The sequence below is a fragment of the Mobula birostris genome, chromosome 18 (assembly GCF_030028105.1).
Source record: "Mobula birostris isolate sMobBir1 chromosome 18, sMobBir1.hap1, whole genome shotgun sequence".
Classification (NCBI taxonomy): Eukaryota; Metazoa; Chordata; class Chondrichthyes; order Myliobatiformes; family Myliobatidae; genus Mobula; species Mobula birostris.
Window position 1 is genome coordinate 17,807,739 of NC_092387.1, and position 22,637 is coordinate 17,830,375.

General features: G+C 41.6%; 1 protein-coding gene across 3 annotated transcripts in view; it reads left to right on the plus strand.

The window, feature by feature from the left end:
* Window positions 1-22,637, plus strand: part of sin3aa (SIN3 transcription regulator family member Aa) — a 143,307-nt gene that overhangs the window by 16,492 nt on the left and 104,178 nt on the right. For 2 of the 3 annotated variants that reach the window (XM_072282290.1, XM_072282289.1), the window contains exon 1: window positions 10,954-11,131. The exons of the other annotated variant lie outside the window; for it this stretch is intronic. The gene's annotated coding sequence lies outside the window, so the exon portion shown is untranslated. Of the gene's footprint in view, window positions 1-10,953; window positions 11,132-22,637 lie in introns of those variants that run through there. 3 annotated transcript variants of the gene reach the window in all.

Consider the following 22,637-nt stretch of genomic DNA (forward strand, 5'->3'; position numbering starts at 1 on the left):
AAATTATACCAGTAAATTATGAAATAAGTCCAGGACCAGCCTATCGGCTCAGGGTGTCTGTCCCTCCAAGGGAGGAGTTGTAAAGTTTGATGGCCACAGGCAGGAATGACTTCCTATGACGCTCTGTGCTGCATCTCGGAGGAATGAGTCTCTGGCTGAATGTACTCCTGTGCCCACCCAGTACATTACGTAGTGGGTGGAAGACATTGTCCAAGATGGCATGCAACTTAGACAGCATCCTCTTTTCAGACACCACCGTCAGAGAGTCCAGTTCCATCCCCACAACATCACTGGCCTTACGAATGAGTTTGTTGATTCTGTTGGTGTCTGCTACCCTCAGCCTGCTGCCCCAGCACACAACAGCAAACACAATAGCATTGGCCACCACAGACTCATAGAACATCCTCAGCATCATCCGGCAGATGTTAAAGGACCTCAGTCTCCTCAGGAAATAGAGACGGCTCTGACCCTTCTTGTAGACAGCCTCAGTGTTCTCTGACCAGTCCAGTTTATTGTCAATTCGTATCCCCAGGTATTTGTAATCCTCCATTATGTCCACACTGACCCCCCCCCCCCCCCCCCCCGGATGGAAACAGGGGTCACCGGTACCTTAGCTCTCCTCAGGTCTACCACCAGCTCCTTAGTCTTTTTCACATTAAGTTGCAGATAATTCTGCTCACACCATGTGACAAAGTTTCCCACCATAGACCTGTACTCAACCTCATCTCCCTTGCTGATGCATCCAACTATGGCAGAGTCACCCGAAAACTTCTGAAGATGACAAGACTCTGTGCAGTAGTTGAAGTCCGAGGTGTAAATGGTGAAGAGAAAGGGAGACAAGACAGTCCCCTGTGGAGCCCCAGTGCTGCTGATCACTCTGTCGGACACACAGTGTTGCAAGCACACGTACTGTGGTCTGCCAGTCAGGTAATCGAGAATCCATGATACCAGGGAAGCATCCACCTGCATCGCTGTCAGCTTCTCCCTCAGCAGAGCAGGGCAGATGGTGTTGAACGCACTGGAGAAGTCAAAAAACATGACCCTCACAGTGCTCGCTGGCTTGTCCAGGTGGGTGTAGACACGGTTCAGCAGGTAGACGATGGCATCCTCAACTCCTAGTCGGGGCTGGTAGGCGAATTGGAGGGGATCTAGGTGTGGCCTGACCATAGGCCGGAGCAGCTCCAGAACAAGTCTCTCCGAGGTCTTCATGATGTGGGAGGTCAATGCCACCGGTCTGTAGTCATTGAGGCTGCTGGGGCGCTGCGTCTTCGGCACAGGGACGAGGCAGGACATCTTCCACAGTACAGGAACCCTCTGGAGCCTCAGGCTCATGTTGAATACATGGCAAAGTACTCCACATAGCTGAGGGGCACAGGCTTCGACCACCCTGGTACTGACTGGGTAGGCAAGACCTGTGCATAATATTCCAGAAGCTGTCTCACCAGGAACCAATACAATAGGAACAAGGTATCTGTACCCTTGTATTCAAAACCTATCTCAAAGTCAAAACAGTTGTCATCTTAGTTGCTTGCCAAAATGGCTTTAACTCTGATTACATACAAGGATAGCCAAGTTCCTCTGACACAAACATCTTTATGTGTGTTTTTCATGAAGTGAATAACTACTATTGCACATTCCATGACCCAATCCATCCACATCTCCCCGAAACAGGGGTTCACAACTATTTTTTATACCATCGTCCCCTACCATTAACCAAGGGGTCCATGAACCCCAGGTTGGGAACTCTTGCCCTGAAGTCTCTACGACCTGTCAGCCCAAATTTCCGCCTAGCTTTGCACCTCAGCAAATTTGGATACAAGACCATAAGACATAGGAGAAGAATTAGGCCATTCAACCACCAAGTCTGTTCTACTATTCCATCATGGCTGATTTATTATCTCTCTCAACCCCATTCTCCTGTCTTCTCCCTGTAATCTTTGACGCCCTTATTAATCAAGAGCCTACTAACCCCTGCTTTATATATGCTCAGTGGTTTGGACTCCACAGCCATCTGTGGCAATAAATTCCACAAATTCACCACCCTCGGGCTAAAGAAATTCCTCGTCTTTGTTCTAAATGGACATCCTTCTAATCTGAGGCTGTGCCCGCTGATCCTAGATCCCCCACTGTAGGAATCATTCTCTCCACATCCACTCTACCTAGGTCATACATATGTCACATGGATCCTCCACTCAAACTACTAATACACTCAAACTCCACATAACGCTACCCTGCATAGCGCTGATTCGTTACGACGCGGTTATTCAGTTCTTCATTGAAAATTTTCAAAAGTGGCAAAAAATCATTCTAAACAACACTTAAAACTTCTCAAGAGCAGCTGCCGTTACAGTAAACATTCAGTCAGCCAATGAGAGCACTTTACATACGCTCTGAGCCACTCGCAGCCAATCACATATTAGTTCACGCTTCGCCTCCCTCACGTGTGTAATATTCTTGCTCCCTCGCCAATTTATTCCTTTTTTTTTTCACCCATAATGTCTGGGAAAAGGCCTGCAGCTTCCAATGAGAGTAGTAGATCTAAGGTATCCAGCACGAATGTGAAACTGCAAGTGATACGGCGAGAGGATGTTAATGATAGCGATCTTACCCCATTCTCGTTGTGAGAGCCCTAATAATAAAGAGCTTCGAGAAATGGCGGAGCAACACATCCTGGGTGAATCTGTGGATACGGACGGAGAAGAGGAAGCACCGGCAAGAAATCTCACCACAAAATTCCCCAGCACTAGCATCATCACGATCACACAAATTATGGTCCGGTTCATGGATAGTGACCCTGACTGGGAGCGAAGCAATAAGGCAAGGAGAGATGTCCTCAGCATGATTTCCTGCTACTGAGAACAGCTTGTTGAGAGGAAGCTTAAGAAAAGGTAGTCAAATCTTGATGCCTACTTGAAGAAGCAGGCAAAGTTAGAGAAGGACCCACAGCCCGGTCCCTCCTCTAAGATGTAACCCCCCGGCTTCCCTCCACTGCTGCTGTGATGTGTTGCTGCTCAACTGATGTACAGGTCAGGCCTATTTGCGTCTTTGTTACTCCACGAATTACGCTGCATACATAAAATAATATCATACATCTCGAGTCTGATTTCTTTTTAACAGGCACGCACAATGCTATAGTGACCCCACGTAGCACTCCACCCCCAAAGAACACAGTCTTCCAACCTGATCATTCATGCTCCATTAATCAACCCTCAAGCATCATGCAATACTCACTCTAATTTTGTGTAGTAAATCTTGTCTGGCACCTTCTGAAAGTTCAAATACTGTACACTACATCAAATGGCTTGTCCTTAATGATGCATCTTCAAAACTTAGAATGTTTATCACATGCTTTTAATTCTGCCAAGAACTATTATTTTCCAAATACTGTTTCTACTTTATAAATTCTAGAATGTTCTTTGTTGTTGAAACCATTTTTCAGTCGAATACTTTTAGATAGGCAACCAGAGAGTGTCTTGGATTAATTTGAACTGATGAAAATATCCTGGCTAGTCATTATACTGCAACAATCTAGCTATCTGGTGATTAGACAGAAACAGATCATTTAGCAGAAACTTTATTTTGCACAATTAATGTTCCCACTATGCTGGTGTTTTATGATTTTAAAAAATCTGCCAAATCTCATTTCCTCACTGAGCTTTAATTTGGAAGTTTTCTTGGAGTTGAAACAATGTTATAGGTAAGAGCAGTTCCTGATCTGAATTCCAAGCAGTTCACTGCTTTCATCAACTTTTTAATCAGGGCTGTAGCACCAGATATTAAAACTTCATTTTAGTCAATTTACACTCACAAGAAGACTCTGGCAGTCATTACTTTCACTTGTTGTGATCAGACACCTGTTGCAAGTAACATTCAGGCTTTTCCCACATTCCATTGACTGAAGACTTAAACCTCTCTACAACAACCTTCATCCCTGTGCAGAAGCACTCAACTATTTCTCTCTCTAGGGATGCCAGACTTAGTGGTGAATTCAGCTAAGATTAGCTAATAATGATGAAAATTTACACCAAAGCCAAAGCTGACATTTAAAGTACTGTGCCTTGGCTTTCATCCAGATAATCAAAAGAACCTGTGGAAAAAAACATTAACTTTACCAACATTAAAAAACTACTTCCACAAGACTATATCCAAGACGTTTTTGATATTTGTTACACAAAATTAATTACACCCAAGTATAGTGGGGGGGCAAGCAAGTGCACAAGGCAATAAGACATGAGGCTTTCTAGCATTAACTATGCCCCCTTATGGGACTGTAATCTTAGCTGTCTGAAGTAGGGTTGCAGTTTGAGGTCTTATTCCAAGTATTTTAAAGGTTCAGCCTTCCAGTAGGAATGTTCAAACCCTGGCTGGGACATAACTTTTTGAGCCTGAATATCACTAAACAATAACCACTTCATTAAGTGTTGAGGGGAGGTTTGGGGAAAAGAAGTGAGAGGGAAGGAATGGAAGAAAACCCTTGGTATCAAAGGTGCTTGAAGGTACGGTACTATGCATGACTCTTGATCTCATGGAATGTATCTGGATACCTAGTTGAGGAAAAGGAAGGTGCTTGCAATGGAGGTAAGTGTATTGTAGTCGTAGTCAGGTCACCATAATATTCAGGGAGTAAGAATCAGATTCATTATCACCGACATAGGTCATGAAATTTGTTTTGTGGCAGCAATAGAGTGTAAGACAAAACTTGCTGCAAGTTTTGAAAATAATTAATGCAAAGCATAAAATAATGAGTTGGTTTTCATGGACTGTTTGGAAATGTGATGGGAGGGAAGAAGCTGTTTTTAAGTTTGCAGATTTATACTAATATAACAACTGCAGCAATGAACTAATGTATATCGGACCTAGTGTGAAATTTTAATTGGTGGTTGAAAGCTTCTCCATGAGTATGAAGTGAACTTTGACTTGATAAAATACTATCTTTTGTGTCACTGTGGTAACAAAAAGCACTCTTTAAATTCATTGTGGACATTGCTGGCAAGACCATTTATTGCTGGGACCCAGATGATGGTGAAGGTGGAAAGGAACAGCCATCTTAAATCTGTGGCCCCTATTTAAATTTTGCTCCAAGCGGTTCTCATATAGAATGGGATCCTCCCTGTTATGGCCACGTTCAACCCTTCAACATGGATTTTCCGTTCCATAAAAGTTGTTTCTCTCCTGAGTGGTCAGCATGACAATGCAGCAGAGTTAAGGCACTGTCCTTACATGCATCAACTTCTGACAGAAGCAGAACTTTTATGAACAAAGTACTGTATTGCCCAAAGCACGAGTTACATCACAGATCAGTCAATCCAATTGGTGGAGCAGATTTGGAACAGTAAACTCTTGTTTCAAATTCTGGGTCTCATTCCCTTCCTAATAGCCTGCCTGCCTTTAGTTATAAAAAAGGAAGTATTTCTGTTGGATGCAGGTTGGGCAGCATCCATGGAGAGAAACAGGAATGCCTCATGGGTAATTGTGAGGGCAATATGGAGGGCAAACTGTTGCCCATGTAGCAAGCTCTCCCTCTCCCTGCATCCGATGAACCAAAGGAATAGCAGAGACCGATACAGCAGGGTACAAGCAGTGTCACAGGAGTTGCCAGTCAGCATTGAACTCAATGTAGGACTGCCTTCGGGGCTCCAGCTCTAGAATTTTTTCCCCTTGGGGTTTACTCCAGAAGCCTTCCTCATGAGTGGGTATAGCTGCAAGGCAGCAGAGGTTCGAGATCAGAGTTTTCCTTCTCCTACATGAGATGCCAACTGTGTCTGACGAGCTCCGTCTGCCGGAAGTGACTAGTTTTAATGCACTGGTAACCTGCCTTTACCCCTTCTCCTGTCAGTAGAAGCAGTTTTGCCCAGCTTAGTAGCTAAGCCACAAACGAAGGCCAGGAGCTGGAGCTGGTTTTCAGAGACTATTTGAGATGCACACCATTGGGAGCATTTAATGGGTAGTGGGAGCTTGTCCCCATTCCCAGCCCCAGCTATAACAACCTTGGGGAGAAAACAGTTGGAATAAATGGGTCATGCTCCAGTTGGAGGGGTTAATAGTGGGGTAACCCAGGGACCTGATCTTGGGCTTCAAATGTCTAGAGGGAGGGAACAAAATGTAAAGTCTCCAAGTTTGCTGTTGATACAAAACTAGGTGGAAAGGTCTGTTGTGATAAGGACATTCTGAAAGTGGGTAAAGTTAGCGATTGAGCAAAAACCTGGCAAATAGAATTTAATGTGGGGAAGCACTTACTCCTACTACGTCGACTCAGGCCTAGGGGGCCAGTGTCGGGCAAAGGCAAGGAGCACTTAAGAGGAATCAAAGGGCACATTGTATCAATGGAGAGAGACTGCAAATGAGGGATGGACAGAGAGATCTAGGTGCCCCAGTGCACGAGTCAAAAATTAAACAAGCAGGTCCAGTAAGTATGAAGAAGGCAAACAGCATTTGGAATTTATTGCAGAAGTGCTGGGGTATAAGAACAGGCTGGCTGTGTTGCAATTGCACAGGGTGTTGGTGAAGTCACACTTGGAATATTGTGTAGTTTTAATCCCTGAACTCATGAGGGTATAGAAGCATTGTGAATACCCAGAACAACTGGGTTGTCCTATCGAGAGGTTAGGCAATTGGGTTTAGCAGAATGTCACCCATACAGTATCTGAAGAAGGCTTGACAGGGTATGTGTGGAGATGTTTTCACCAGTACAACAGTCACAGGCAAGGGGACCCGGAGCCAGTTACTTAGAACCGAGGTCTGCAGCAATTTCTTCTCTTAGATGGTAGAGAATCTCTGCAATTCTCGACCAAAGGAAGATTGAGGCCAGGTGTAAGTACAGGTAATGTGGAGGATGATGAATCTGAAAGATCAAGAAATTGAGGGTGATAGGGAACTGGCACAGAAGTCATCAAGGGGCAGATCTGCCGTGATCATATTGAATGTTGGGGGCAGGGTTGGTGGGGTAAATGGCCAATTCTCGCTCTCATGTTGCTGTCTGCTGCAGAAATTTGGTTTTTTTTTATATTACTGATATTAGATCTTTGCCTACCCAGACATTTCTACTGCTTCCTTCAATACCTTCACAAATTCCCAAGCTATTGCAATTATTGGAAAGTTGTATCAATGACCGAGAGGAAACAGCCTAGCTTCTACCTTAAAAAAAAATCTTTGTGCAAGTATTGAGACTTGCCTCAGATGTCCAACCGCTTTCAAGTAAAATGAAGTATTAATCTTGCTCTTTTACAATATTCAATTTTAAATTTAGTGTGTCATTTTATACCTTCTCAACCGCCACCTCTTTCTTTGTGCACAGTTCAATCCAAAATTCTGTGGACTTCCAAAAGGCAAAGGCTTTGGCTTGCATGTCCACCAATACTGCCTGTAGAGAATAGGCCTGTTCCAAGATTGGCTGCTACTAGATTTCTCATGTCCACATGGTGCAGTGTTGCTGGAAAGGAATCAATGTAAGTGGAGTCAAGAGTCAGCAGATGTTAGATTCCAAAGGAACGCAGCTGTTATATGGAGAGAAATGTACAATCAATATTTCAGGCCTATACCCTTCCTCTGGAAGGATGAAGGTCAAGATAAATGGTCTTAACCTGAACCACTGATTGTCCATTTCCCTCCATAGCTGCATTGCAGTTAGAACAAATGCCCTGTTTGAAAAGTTAATATAATTAAACCAAGCCAAGATCTCACCAAAGCAACTCTGATATGGGGGGGGGGGGGAGAAAGAGAGGAGAACAAATCAGTATTTTGGTAGTGGGATCAGTTAGTACCCTATAGTTAAAGGCTTCACTGGAATTTGAAAAGTCACATCTTTATATATCAGAGAAATGAAACATTGATCAATTGTTTCCGTAAGTTTTGCCTCAGTAATTTCAATCAAGTTTCAATGTCAAATTGAATAATGCTTTCAACCCATTGTCAAGACTAGATTTCATGACAATTACAAATTTAAATTTATAAATTTACTACTAGACAGCAGTTTTCTCCCAAAAGTTTGTGAATTGATAGTTCCACATCTACTCAACTTTTTCCCCATGTCACCTCTATGGAGTTTTTGTCGAATTTGACATGCCTCTCACCAGGTCTGTCTTTTCCAGAGGCCCCGCATGCTTGATGTTGATAATTGCATTTGTAATTCTAGGGGACTTTTGTAATTTTTTGCATTTTCACTGATAATTTAATATCTTTGAGGTGTGGAGTACCTCACTCAGATACTTTAAAAGATTTATAGTTCAGACAGTTTGTTATTTTAGCCACCTTTAGGTGCATCCCTGTTTCTTCCCCTTCCTGTTTGTGCATCAGACCCAGGATGGAAAAACAGACCGCCTGGGATCAAACAAATGCCAAGCCAGCATGAAACTGAACTTAGAAGGGGTGATCAAAAGCTTGCTCAAAGAGTCAGATCTTCAGGTGATGCAGGGAGGAAAAATGCAATTAAGGTCCCTTCCCAGTTATAAAATTGTTCATGGTACAGAACAAGGATGTTGTTTGAAGTTGAGTGCACTTACACAAAACCTTATTTGAGGTCTGGAGTCACATTGAGTACAGGCTGTGCAAGAATCTGAAACTTTCGCAGTCTAGAAGGGAAACAAACCAACAGTTTCAGTCACCATTACAGATATGGTCTTAATACTAGGAGTTTTAACCTAAATTTCCCGGCTGCTTTGGGACCAAAACTGGTGTCCTGAGATCAATAATAATTTCAACATCAGTCTAGTAAGTTAACGGTCATAGATACAAGGCTTGGTTTTCTCAAGGAATGAGCAACAACGATAGTGAACCACTTGGCCATTCTTTGGTCTGAGAATTTCATATACGCCAACGCCCATTTTCCAAATTGCTCCAAGTATTGTTTCCCATCAAATGACTTTCAAATTCATTAGATGGACCAACGTACTCAGCTTTTGTCACCTTCCCCTCCAATCCTCAAATGTTCTACTGACTCTAGGTACACTATCAAACCTTCTAATTTCCCATTAATAGCAGCACAGGCTTCATACTTCTATAATCACCCCTTTCACAGCGTCTCTTTTTTTCTCTCAAGTATGGTGCTTTGTGGTTCCTGAAGTATTTTTCCCTGTGCGAGCAGCACTGCATTGGGTCAATCTAAAGAAAACTCAGCAGATCAGGTAATATCTGTGGAAAGAAACAGTCAACACTTCAATGTTCTAATGAAACGTCCTCCACATGAAATACTACTATTTCTCTTTCCACAGGGCCTGACTTAGAGTGTTTTTATTTCATATTACCGGAATCTACAGTTTCATTAACTTATTGTACCAATATAGATACTGGTAGAAGTTAACTACAGCTACAGCCATTTTAGAAGCTATTGATGAAAAGGCCAAAACTGAACAATTTCCATTCACTCATCTTCCTTGTGTCATTGGTTAGGGTAGAGGACCCCATTCATATACTTGGGTATTTGGGGCAAACATGCTGCTTTCACTGGTACTTGAAGCACCACAAGTAAGGTGCATTCTCAGTCTAAATTGATTAGTACAATAAATCTGAAAGGATCCACAATAGCAGTCTATACAACTTGATATTTAGGATTGCATTAGTTTCTGTGGTTCTGGTTATCCCCCCCCCCAATCAAAACTAAACTGCCAAATGTAATTCTTTAAACATTTCAGGTTGGATCCAAAATGGGTAACATAGCCGTTACAAGCTATTTGTAAATAAAGCCTTGAGTTTAGAGGCACATGATTTTCCCCTGTTCTGATTGGAGAGACGCTGGCCAAGGCTCTGAAGGCATGTATTATTAATACTTCGCGCTTAAACCTGTGCCGTGAACAGGGAAATGTATTGTTTAGCCAGTACTTTGTAGTCTCTAGTAGGTAACAATATCATTCTAGCTAGGTTGAACAATACACACGCTTCCTTATAACTTCAACTGTGGAGAACCATTCCTGCACGCGTACACCATTTTACTTTTTAATGTCAAATTATAAAATGATTATTTAACCCCCTTAAATAAGAGGTTTAAAATTTTCACGTCAAAGCATTGCGGAGGTAGCTATCAGCGATAAGCTGCTTGCTTAACCAAAGACAAAATACTATAGAAACATCAAATAAATTAATTTTTAATTTATGATTAATTTAACTGCATAAAATACTTTTTTTGAATTACATACAACGATTGCACTAATCCAACAATTGTTGGGAGTACCTCAGCGCACAGAAATTAGAGCGTCTTATTTACCACTTCTGGTCCAGGTAGAGATTTTAATGCGTTGATAAATACCGCAAATAAAAATTGTCCATAAGATTGCATGAGGTAACTAACTGCAGGACACACCAGCCTGACTCGGTCATTGTTTGCCACAGAGGTGGGTTCAGTCACGCTTGAGATCTCACTTGGAGTCGAGCGAGATAAGCAGTCACAAGTCAGTAAGCAGAGGCAAAGCTGGACTGCCTGTTTGCACAGTGGAAAAAATGGTGACCTGATTTAAGCCAGTACCAGTCGTGGCACTTCCGCTATTAAAGGCAAATAACTGCCAATCAGTTTGATAGACATTTGAATATACCAAAGAAAATGCACCGGTCCACTTAAATTTAGCAAACAAACCAATCATAATCGAGGACGGGGGCGTGGCTGTGCTGAGCCTTATGTTATGTGGTTGGGAGTATGGGCGGGCAGCGGTTGTCAGCTCGCTGTCTAGAGCAGCGGGATTGGCAGCGCTTGTAATCCAATCAAGTTCATTCCTACCCCAGCAGACTTGTCGGCGGGGCTTCTGTTGATGACCAATAGGCGCAGGTGAAGTGTGGGACTTCCGTCCCCGGCATCTGCCGATCACGCTCGCAGATAGGCGTAGCACTGTTGTCAGGTTACAAACGACAGCGGGGTGACGGACGTCGCCCGCCAGCCAGTGAGCGCCTTGAAACCCGCCCGCTGTGGCAGCACCGGAACCAATGGGGCACGCGGGGCGGGCGGGACTTCCTGCGCGGTGTACCGTTGATTGACAGGCAGTGAGTGAGCGGACGAAGAGACGGCCTCCGCTGCGAGCTGTTTGGTTTTATTTCACCCACACCCCCGGGCCCCGCTGGAGGGGTTCGCGGGATTTCTCTGTCGGCGCTCCCCGGAGCGGGAGGGACACTGGGCGCAGGGAGTCTGCATCTTTGGCGGGGCTTCGGAGCGGTGAGTGGAGGGGGCCTGTGTGGGGTGAGGTGTTTGTGTGCCGGGAGGGGGGCTGCGCTGTCCTGCTGTGTGAGGGAGCGAGCAACCCGCGGCCTGCACAACAATCGGTGCCCCGGCTCGCGGGCTCAAGATCAGCAGCCGTGATTGGGGGTGGGGTGGGGAAGGTGGAACGAGAGGGAGGGAGAGACGAGCGGGGGGGGGGTGGGGGGTGCAGAGAATCGATCGGCCGGTGGAGCGGATCGAGGCGGCGATCGGGCGCGTTTGGGGAGGTGGTGGGCTGGTCACCGATCGGTGGCGCCGGATTGCGCTTCCCCGGGCGGGAGGGAGAGCCTCGAGAGGCGGGATTGGGAGGAACATCAAGCCAGCGCGGGCCTGGGGCAGCAGGCTCCGGGCAAACGAGGGGAGAGAAGCGGAGTGAAAAAACGGGTGGGGGGAGGGAGGGAGGGAGTTGTTCCGTACGGAGCCGAACGATCGGGTTTGAGGGCATCCGGGGAGAGAAAGGGGCCGACGGCGAGCGGGGATTGGCGCTGAGGGCGTCTGAGGAGGAGACTGGCGGTGAGGGGGGCGGGGTTAGCCGATCCACGGGGAAAGTTGCTGCTCTGGGCTGCGAGAGAGCGAGTGTGTGTCTGTGTGTGTGTGTGTGTGTGTGTGGACGGGGTAGTGGGAGGGATCTGGGAGGGGGTGGAGATTAGGGCGTGGCCTGGCTGGAAGAGGTTCTAAGGGGCGGGGGGAAGATCAGGCATAATGGACACTGTGGGGTGGTCCTACTGGCGAAACATTCAGATTCAGCTGGAAGTATTCACCTCCAGTGCCAGCCAACAAGATTGAAACCTGTGCGGTGTGCCCGCGAATCCTCCAGTGGGGATAGAGAGGTTTCGTTAAAATGCCACCCGTCCTCAAAGTTTGCGAGGGCGGCGCAATCGGAGAAAATAAACAAGAAGGATTCGCGCTAAAGATCACTATGCCTTAGAACAAGCATTGGCATTCCTGGCAGTCTGGAGTTTAGCTAAAAAGGCTTACACTTGATACCTTGGGTTCTAATCTCGGTTAATAGTAGGGGTCCATGGCATAAAAAAGGTTGGGAACTCCTGCCTTGGATGATTGCAGATCAGCTGGGTGGTTCCAACAGTCCACGTTCTTTCTCTATAAGTTCTTTCTCTATAAACACCCGGTAGTTTATTGGATGAGATATTACACTCTGGCCACATTTTTTCAGGTGGACCGAGAGATTCTGTTTCACAATGGAGCCTTGTCCGCATTTATCTTTCAAACGTCGTTAAAACACATCATTTGTTCATTAAGTGTTTTATGAAAATCCTGTGTTCATTTTAGTTGCCATGTGGTTATATTATGACAGTGATTATCAATAAAGTGGTGAAATAAATACTATATAAAACAATTTTAAGAGATTCCGCCGTTGACTTTGGGTGAAAATACAATCTAACTCTGTTTTTAGGTAAACATGGGGGGGGGTAAACCGTGTAAGAATGAGTGAATATTATGGATGTGAGTGAATTAATGCTCAGGTCTGGTGTAGTGGGGAGCTGGAGGGTTGAGGATGAAGTTTTAGAATGCCATTTGTACCAGTGTTTGATTTCAGGCTCAGATCAGTGTTCTAGTTTGTGTTAAAATAAGTTATCATTTGTAGGTACCGGTATGTGGTGATTGTGTTCCACAATAATGAAATAAGTTTAAATTGTATCTTGTACCATGATATGTGGTTAAAGTTTGCTTGCTATGTATTGCACACTTACGAACTATCTGGTTGTTGCTGTAGCTCAGATTCATCATGCAGCATGAATTACTGCTGCCTGGGATGTGGCCAGCACCATTTGTGAAGTACTTCACTATTCCCATGTGTATTTGTGAAGGCCATTGTGCAAGCTGGGATTTTGATTGTATTGGTAATTGATGTGTTTAATTTTTACAAATTATACCTTATTGTGATTATAGAGAGATGAATTCAAAATATAAAATCAAAAGAGATTCTTCATAACTTCTTTAGAATATTAAGTTGGAGGCTATAATGTGCCCTGATGGGCATAAGAGGCTAAATACTACATACTTGTGAAACCTCTGAGTTTCTTTTCTTACTATGACAGGGGGAATTCAGTAAGGCATATACACATTTATTAAACTGATGTTTGCATATGAATTGATGCCAATGAGCACTCAGACCCTAAAGCAACCTTTGTATTCCTTTTGATTTGTAATCAGGACAAGTAGTGCACCATGTAGTGTAATTATTGGTAGTAGATATATGCTTTAAAAGCATACTAAGACATTGACACACAGAATTTTGTCATGAATCCATTGTTCCTCTCTATCTCAGTTCAACCTGCTGCAGTGTTAGTGTAATAGAGCTGAAAAGTACTGTAAATCTTTGGAAGCATGTGTTTGAGAGTTCCCTAGATACAGCCCTGCACATAGATGTGTATCAGAACTTCTTATTATAACATATAACAATTACAGCATGGAAACAGGCCATCTCAGCCCTTCTAGTCCATGCCTCAACAGCTTCTTATTTTCATTCCTTTAGTCCAAAATGATTGGTACTTAATTTTGATTTTTATTCCCAGATCCCTAATCAGTGACAGGTATGTTTTTTTCGTTTTACCAACATAGGCTGACAAGAATTAGTACACCAAACAGGAAAATGTGAATATTATCTACTCACTGCATTTATTTGTATTTGACAGAATGTCCATGCAGCTAGAGCCAAGAGATTAAACAGTTTTCTGCTTTGCGTTTGGTCACTTTTTTTCTAAATATTATCAGTTATGGCCTAAAGTAGGTGTTTTAAAAGGATAACCTCCATTGAAATAATGGGCATTCTCATTTGCTATATCACATATGCCGAAATGTCGTAATTCAGTGTGGATTCTTTATTTCCTTTTGATTTTTTCATGTGTTTTTACAATGAATATTCAGTGAATGGACTGTAAAGAAAATATTTTTGTTCATTTATTCTAAACAGAATTCGTTCTGTCTAAAATTGCACTACTTTTGTCTGTGATGTTATTGTAAGTTTTGTTGATTTATGTCTCTCTATAAGTAATCCTTTCTTGAAGATCTTGCTAAGTATAACTGAACAATCCTTCAGATTTCCTGGGCTAATGATAGACATTTGATGAATCTAGTTTAAGTTTTTTTTAACCGGATAGGCCCCTGCTCTTTGATGCATTATTATGAAGTCAGTAATGTGAAAACTAGTGATGGAAGTGATTAAGCTGTCTTACTGCCAGCTCATTTAAGGTCTGTGCTGTGACTGTTGATAAAGCTAGCAGTGGATAGAGTCGACATTACACAGATTAAATTCCACACCTCCACGTGCGTTGCTATCAGAGTTGTTTGGTTGTTGACCTGAATGCTACAACTTTGGGTGAACTGCTGCTTTATACTTGAATTTAAGTTTTAAGCAATTGAGAATGAAGCAAAGTATTGTGGGAATTAAAGTTTTGAAATTGTCATAGGATCTATTAATAGATTATTTGACAGCTTTTCTGTTTTTTTTGGTTCTAGGTGAGTATGGCTGTGGTAATACTGCTTTTAGCCTCATACTGCATACTTAGTTAGTTTGTGCTCAGTTACCAGAATAAGTTACTGCATTGGTAGGGTATTTAATTAGAATACGCTTCCACTTCAGAGATCTGAACACAAAGATATAGGCTGGGCTTCGAGTTCAATAAGTAATCCTGCAATGTCTCTCACGTGTTAAACTGGAGCTCCATCTATCATCCTGTGTGGATTCAAATGATCCATCACACAGTTTCAAAGATAATCCGGGTGTGTTGTGTCAGATGGCAATGTCAGTGAATGTAGCTCAACAGGTAGCTCATTGTGGCATTGCTGATTGCGGGACCTTCCTGAGTGCAAACCCAACCAGCGTATCCATTGCTACAACAATATTTCCATTTCACAATCACTTTATTGAATGTAAAGGGTTTGAAAGACATGAAAGATGCTATTCAAATGCAAGTTTTTCTTCTTGCTTTACCAAGTAAGCAGTGAAATAAGCATCCCATGTTTTTTCTAGTCATCTATTCATGGAAATATTAAGGTGGGAAACCACACAGTGAGCATGCTTGAAATGGTCACATGCGCAACATGATTATGCTACTGATATTTTGGAATGGAAAATGTGTAGGTAATACATCAGGTAATGCTGCTCTGAAATTCCCATGCCCTATTATTCCATTCCTATTGTAATCATTTTCGAAAAGTAAAAAAAAATTCAATTCCATGATTCCGTCCACCAGAAGAAGTGGGATCTCCCAGTGGCCCACCCATTCCCATTCACATATCTCTATGTATGGCCTCCTCTACTGTCATGTTGAAGCCACACTCAGGTTGGAGGAACAACACGTTTTATGCTTTCCGGGTAACCTCAAACCTGATGGCATGAACATTGATTTCTCGAACTTCTGGTAATGCCACCCCCGCCCTCTCCTTCGCCAGTCCGCATCCCCCTTACCGTCTCTCACCGTATCCCCTTGCCTGCCCATCTTCTTCCTCTGGTGCTCCTCCCCCCTTTTTTTCCTTCATGGCTTTCTATCCTCACTTATCCCTTTCACTAATCAGCTTCCCAACTCTTTGCTTCATCCCTTCCCTTTCCGGTTTCACCTATCACCTTGTGTTTCTCTCTCCCCTCCCTCACCTTTTAAATCTACTCCTCATCTTTTTTTTCTCCAGTCCTGCTGAATAGCCTCGGCCCAAAACGTTGACTGTACTTTCTCTCCACAGGTACTGCCTGACCTGCTGAGTTCCTCTAGCATTTTGTGTGTGTTGCTTGATTACAGTTGTTTTCCCCTACCTTGAAAGCTGAATGTTGTTTGAGTGTGATTATTGACATTTTTCTATGTTACTATTTCAGAATTCCTCCAATTTGGAGCCATTTGTTTTGCTTGTAATTGACCACAAATCCATAATTCAGTCAAGTCTCCATTTGCTACAAAGCTTGATCATGCAAATAGCCTGGACATGTTTGTTGCTAATTGAACTTCAATTTAGCTAGATCCTGGAGAGACTCAGTGAGTCTGGCAGTGTATGTGGAGGGCAATGGACTGTTGATGTTTCAGGTGGAGGCCCTTCATCTGGACTGAAAGATAGAGGGGGGATAGTGAGAATAGAGAGGTGAGGGGATAGGGTGGAGCAAGAGCTGGCAAGTAATAGTTGGATTTAGGTGAGAAGGTGTTATAGACAGATGGAGGAGGGAAGAGTGGAAATAGTGACTGAGTCTGGGAGGTAATTGGTAGAGCAAACAAAAGATTGCAGTTGTTGGAAAGGATGGTAGAGTATAGAATCATAAGGAAGGTGGGGTGGGCAGATGAAAATAAGGGGGAAGGTCACCCATTGGAAGGAGTATGGCTGATGGACAGATGGAGTGGGTAGAGGAGAGGTAAGTAGGAGGAATTGGGTAAATCAAGAGGATAGGGTAAAAGGACAGAAGGAAAGCAGTTTATATGAAAATTGGAAATTCACTGTGAGTGCCATCGGGTTGTAGAGTACCTAGGTGTTGTTCCTCTAGCTTGTACTTAGCCGCAGACTGGCAGTGGAAGAGGCCAAGGACAGGCATATTGGTGGGAAGGGGAATTAAAATGGATGGCAACCAGGAGTTCCAGAAGGCCATGGCAGATGGAATGCAGGTGCTCAGCAATACAGTTGCCTAATTTGTATGTGGGCTCACCGACATACAGGAGGCCACATCAAGAGCGCTGAATGTGATAGACAAGGTTAGAGGAGATGCATGTGAATACTGGAATGGCTGTTTAGGCTCCTGTATGGTGGTAATAAAGGATCTGTAGGGACGGGTGTTATACCTGCTACAGTTGTAGGGGAAAATGTCTGCAGAGAGAAGCAGTGATGAGCAAACCAGGGCTGTCATGGGGAGCAGGGGTGTCCTCTGGGCAGCAGAAAGTGGTGGGGAGGGGAAGATGTGGCTAGTGGTGGGATCACTTTGCAATTGAAGTTCAGCACAGTCCTTCTTCTCTTTCCCCTTTTGAATCTAAATTAACAAAGCTCTTAATGTACTTTGTAGTCCCTGCTCTACCTCCCAGAACTTTACTGCTACAAGTGTCTGAAAGTGCATTTCTCCAGGTATGTTATAGGAGGTAACTGACTTTCTGCAGGCAGCCCTTATACCAGCAGAATATTTTGTCTGTCTGTTATGTTTGTCATGGATCTTCCGTATTCATTCTCAAACGAATTGATTGTGTTGCATCCTTCCCATATTGTCAAACTCTCCTGAAAGTGGAAAAAAGCGGTTGTAATATCAAATAGTCACCTCCTGATTTGTGACTCAAGGGCTGTCTTGACTCGGTGATACACTTCATTGTGTTGTTTTTTGCTTGGAGCTCAGTGTAGTAGAGTGGTACTTGAAAGCACAAACACCAACATTTTAGATGTTAAAAGAGCTCTATTTTGTTTTAAAGTTGCATTTCACCATCACAAGCCCCTGGTAACTGAAATGTTTAAATTCATTTCAAAGATTGGTAGTCGTCATTTTGGTTTTTGTTGAAATTTTTGAGCTTTTGTTCTAAACATGATGATAACTCTGCACGACAGATTTTGAGAGTTGTTTTACTATACGGTTGTATTTTTAAATAATTAGTTAAATCATTTATTACTTTTTATCTGACATTAGAATAATGCATAGTAGTTTAGGAAGCTACATCATTCTCTGCATAATTTGAAAATAGGTTTAAAAGCAAAATAATATGTTTATTCGAAAATTAACAAGCCATGGCATGGTGTAACGCAATGAAAAATGGATCAGGTGTTTAAATTTTGTTTGAATATGCCTTTAAGACTACGCTGGCAAAAATGCAATTGCTATTTGAAAGCCCAGGAAACTACAAAACAGGATAATTGGAGAGGAAGAGCAAGAGACATTGAAGGTGCAGAAACCAGTGGAAACTTCTGTAACTTGATTACCGAGACTTCAGTGTTATGTGCCCATTAGGTATAACTGGTTTGGTAACGATTTAGGCTGCAATCTGACCTCACATCATATTCAAGATGCTGAAACTGATCCAGTAGCTTGTTTATCCTTATGCCAAATTCCAGCACCAGTCACTATTCATATACTTCTTGTCCATGTGTATATTTATTTAAAATCCCAATTCGTCAGAACTTCTGTGGTTCTGCTCTAACCCTCATATGCAACTTACTGTAGACCCTTTATCCCAGCTTGTATTGTCTTCTCTGCTGGCTGTGGTCTGCTGGATGTTTTACCCTTTTCCTGATTTGTTTTGGCTTTGGAGAGCTTTCAACCCTCCACCCTATGTTGAGGTATATTCTTCTCATCTTCAGATGATTATTTGATATTACAAACACTTTTTTCCACTTTCAAGTAATGTGAACTGTTTTGTGATATTTGAGGTGCTTTATTAATGAAAAATAGATTTGGTTACCAAATAAATTGCTCTTTCCTTAGAGGTTCCATTCTCAGAAATGTTGATTTATTCTGTTTGTTTGCACCAAAGACTTTGACAGCATAAGTCTTTTTCAAATATGGGTATGAAATTTAGTTGAAGCATAAATGTACTTCTGACGGGAAGAGGTAAATTGTAGTGGTATTGTTTTTGGTTTGAACCTTCACTGTTTTCTCCCAATATTGTATAAATCATAAAGTTAGTATATCCACCAGTCATTCATCTTTTTTATATCTACAAATTGAGTAAATATCTAATTGACAGTGAAAACAAGTGATTATGATGTGCTGATGCATTGTAAGATCATGAAGAGTTCATTCATTTTAGCCTGTTTATCTGCTGGAATTGGTGAATGTATTTTGGTTTAAGGTTAATTTATCAATCTTTATGAGGAAACTAGAGAAACACTTGATGGTAAAATTAAAATGTATTTAATACCTTTGTAGCCGTACAGTTGTACAGTAGAATTCCTTCAGCTCACCATATCCATGCTGATTTTTTTCCCATCTATACTTTTCGAAATTGCCTGCCTATCTTTCTAACCCTTGCCTATTTTAACTGCCTGTCTAATTCAGATGTGTCAGATTCCACCAGCTTCTCTGGCAACAAGTTCCAGATTATCAATTACTCCCTTGTCCTTCCTCTTACCTTAAACCTAAGCCCTCTTGTTTTGGATACCCCTACCTTGGGAAAATGATTCTTACTAGCTACTTTATATATGCCTCTTAGGATTTTATATCTATCAGGTCACTCTTCAGCCACATTTACTTCAGAAAAAGCAAGTCCAACCTATCCAATCTTTTTCTTTAATGGGATAACCTCCTCTGAACTTTCTCCAGTAAACATATCCTTCTTATAGTGTGGCTACCAGAATGGAACACAATAATTCCAAGGAGTGATCTTATCACCGTTTTTGTGATGCAACAAAATATCTAAGTTTTAAAGTTTATCATATATACTATATATGATATCATGGGGTGCCTTGGTAACGTAGTGTTTAGTATGATGCTGTTACTGCTCGGGGTGTTGGAGTTCCGAGTTGAATTCCGGTGTCCTTTGTAAACAAGATTGTACGTTCCCTCCTCTGTGTGTGTGTGTGTGTGTGTGTGTTTTTTTCCTCCCACAGTCTTAACGGTGTACCGGTCAGTAGTTTAATTGATCATTGTGACTTGTTCCATGATTAGGCTAGGGTTAAATCAATGAGTAGTTAGTTGTGCAATGGAGCTCAAAGTGCCTATTTCATGTGATATTCCAAAATAAAAATAAATAAACAAATAATGAAGTATGTGAATATCTTCCGGATTTTCTTTTAAGCTCATTGCCCTATACATTCATTATCAGTTGGAACTTCTAGATATTGTTTTTGTCTTTGATAAGACAGGCAGTGGTTCATTGCACATGAATACATAAATCAGGAATAAACCATTTAATCCTCCGGTTTATGTTGTGCCAAAGTTGCTCTTTTTTTATATCTTACTGCCACTTGTGCACTAATCCTACATCCTTTAATAGACTATTTAATATTCAGAAATCTAATTTTTCCTGAATATACTTGGGGTTTCTGACTTGCCCCTTATTTTAACAGTGACTCTTCAACAGTCCAGCCAACATTCTCCGTATCTATGCTGTCAAGCCCCATAAGAAATTTGCATGTTTTAATGTTTGCTGCTGATTCTTCTAAATTGAATTAAGATTAAAGGGTCTGTCTGCCTAAACTCTTTATATGGTAAACAAGCTATTCTAGGAGTCATTTTGGTGAACCTTCGCTGTACTCAATTGTAATTATAAATTTTATTGGTGACTTGAAATTGCTCCATTATGTAATTATTATTTCATTATGCTGTCTTGTAGTTTGTTATGGCTGAGCTTTGTGTTTGCAGATCTTTCTGCCCCTATAAAGCCATCACAGGTAACAAAGTGTTTATTTTAAAAACTGAGAAAATAGGAGCAATAGACCAGTTTCTCAAGTCTACCCTTTTGTTCAGCATGACAATGATCATCTGCCCCAGGCTTCACCTCCTTTTTTGTAACAGGACCTCAATGCTATGATTTTTCAAAAATGTGCTTACTTTCTCTTTAAACACTCTCAATGATCTAGCTTTCATAACCCTCTTGAGTGTTTTCATCAAGAAGTTCCTATTTATCACAACTTTAAATGATCGCTTATACCTATGTCACATCCCATTAGTGAAAGCGTCTCAATCTCTACCCTTGTATGTCTCAAAAAGATCACCTCTCACTTTTCTAAACTCCAAGGGTTACAGATCTAATAGAGACATGATTTTATTTTAGGATAATGACAAATAGCTGGTTTTCAGTCAAATAATGGGGGGGTAATGAAGAAAGAGGGAAATTTTGAGTGAATGTGCATGTTTTAGCAGCACACAGTCACACAATTAATATATTTAGCAGAATTTTGCAGTTCTTATGGTGAGACCCAAGGAAAGGAAGTTTTAAGTTTTTTTCAAATTCTAAATGTTTATATTTTCATTTAAGATTGGACACAGGGTGGTCTGGCTAGAATATTTTACAACCTTATTAATATTCCTTCAAGAACTTAACTGCTTTAATTTAACTTTAATTATTAACAAGAAATTAATTTGAATATTCATTTGAAACTAACTAGTGATGCTCCCAACAGGAGAAATGCCTGCGCAAAAATGTATTAGCTCTGATTGTGGATGGAAAGTATGTATAGTTTTCAGCCAAGGGTATTTTGCTATTTGTGCCCCTTAGAGTTGGTATATGTTCATTGACTTAATTTACAGACGCTTAACTCTGATTGCTAATGTTATTAATGTATGCTGCTTAACATAAAGTTGGCAGGTGAACGAGAAGTAAATCATAAGTGAGAAGTCAGTGAAATTACTTCTAACTCTTGCAACTAAATTGAAAGGAGCCATGTCCAATGACACTTCCTCATTAGTGCAGTATGATGTGCTGTGATATAAAGGATTATATGTCCTGCTGATTGTATCACTGTGCTGTTAAGTGATCATTACTCTGCAACAACATCTAGCTTACCTTTGTTCAGTAGTTCATGATAGGATCCATTATCGGCAAGCACTGGCACCAGCACATACAGTTTACAAAAGTGACAGTATCTGCAACTATTGTCGTTTGTTATAGTGGTCAGTATGTTTTTGCTTGGCATCCCAACAGTAATACAGCAAAGCAGAACTTGTGAACTGGTACTTTATTGTTGAGCATCAAATGACTTCATTAGTTTCTTAAAGATAGATATCTGAATTAAACTTTTTGCACTTAGTTGTAATTTTTTCTTACTATAGCAAATATGTTGATGAAAATAAAGTAGACCATTTCTACACCAAAAGGAAAACAAAGTTTGTGATTTATTTTTGCTTTGAAGGTAATTTAAAAAGCTAGAGGGTCATGGATCTCAAGTTTTTAAAGTTTACTTCTTCATTACAGATTTCTTTGGCCCAGAAATGTACTTTCTATCATTTCTTGTGGGTTCTTTCCAGAATACTCTCATCAAATGGCAGACTGAATTTGACCAGGATATTGCCTTATGTGTTTTTTTATACGAAGCTTTGAGAGGCAATTTTATCTTTCTGTCGAATTTGAAGTCAGGTAATAATTGAATTCAGTCTCTAGGTTTTGCAGTTCTTTTTATAGTGACTTTTTTTGTTTATTTCACATGCTGTTATGGTTTTTGTTGCTATAAAAAGGAATTCTAGGCCAATTGAATTAGAAGTAGTTTGTTAAACCTGTTTAAATCCTTGGTTAGATAAATCACACAATGGAAATGCTATGGTCACATTGCAAGCATAAAGGAACGCTGAAGAAGTGCACAAAGAAGTTTGATGTGTTTTTGCTCTCAGGAAATGTGACTGGGCTACGATAGTTATACAATAAATTATTTTTCAAGCCGAGAAGTCCACATGAGGGACATAGGAAATAAAGGTTAAGCCACTGGAGTTAGAATCAGAATCAAGTATATTGTCACTCACATATGTCGTGAAATTTATTGTTTTGCAATACATAAAATATACTATAAATTACAATATGGCCCCACCCACTCATGCTCAACAGCTCAGACATTATGTCCT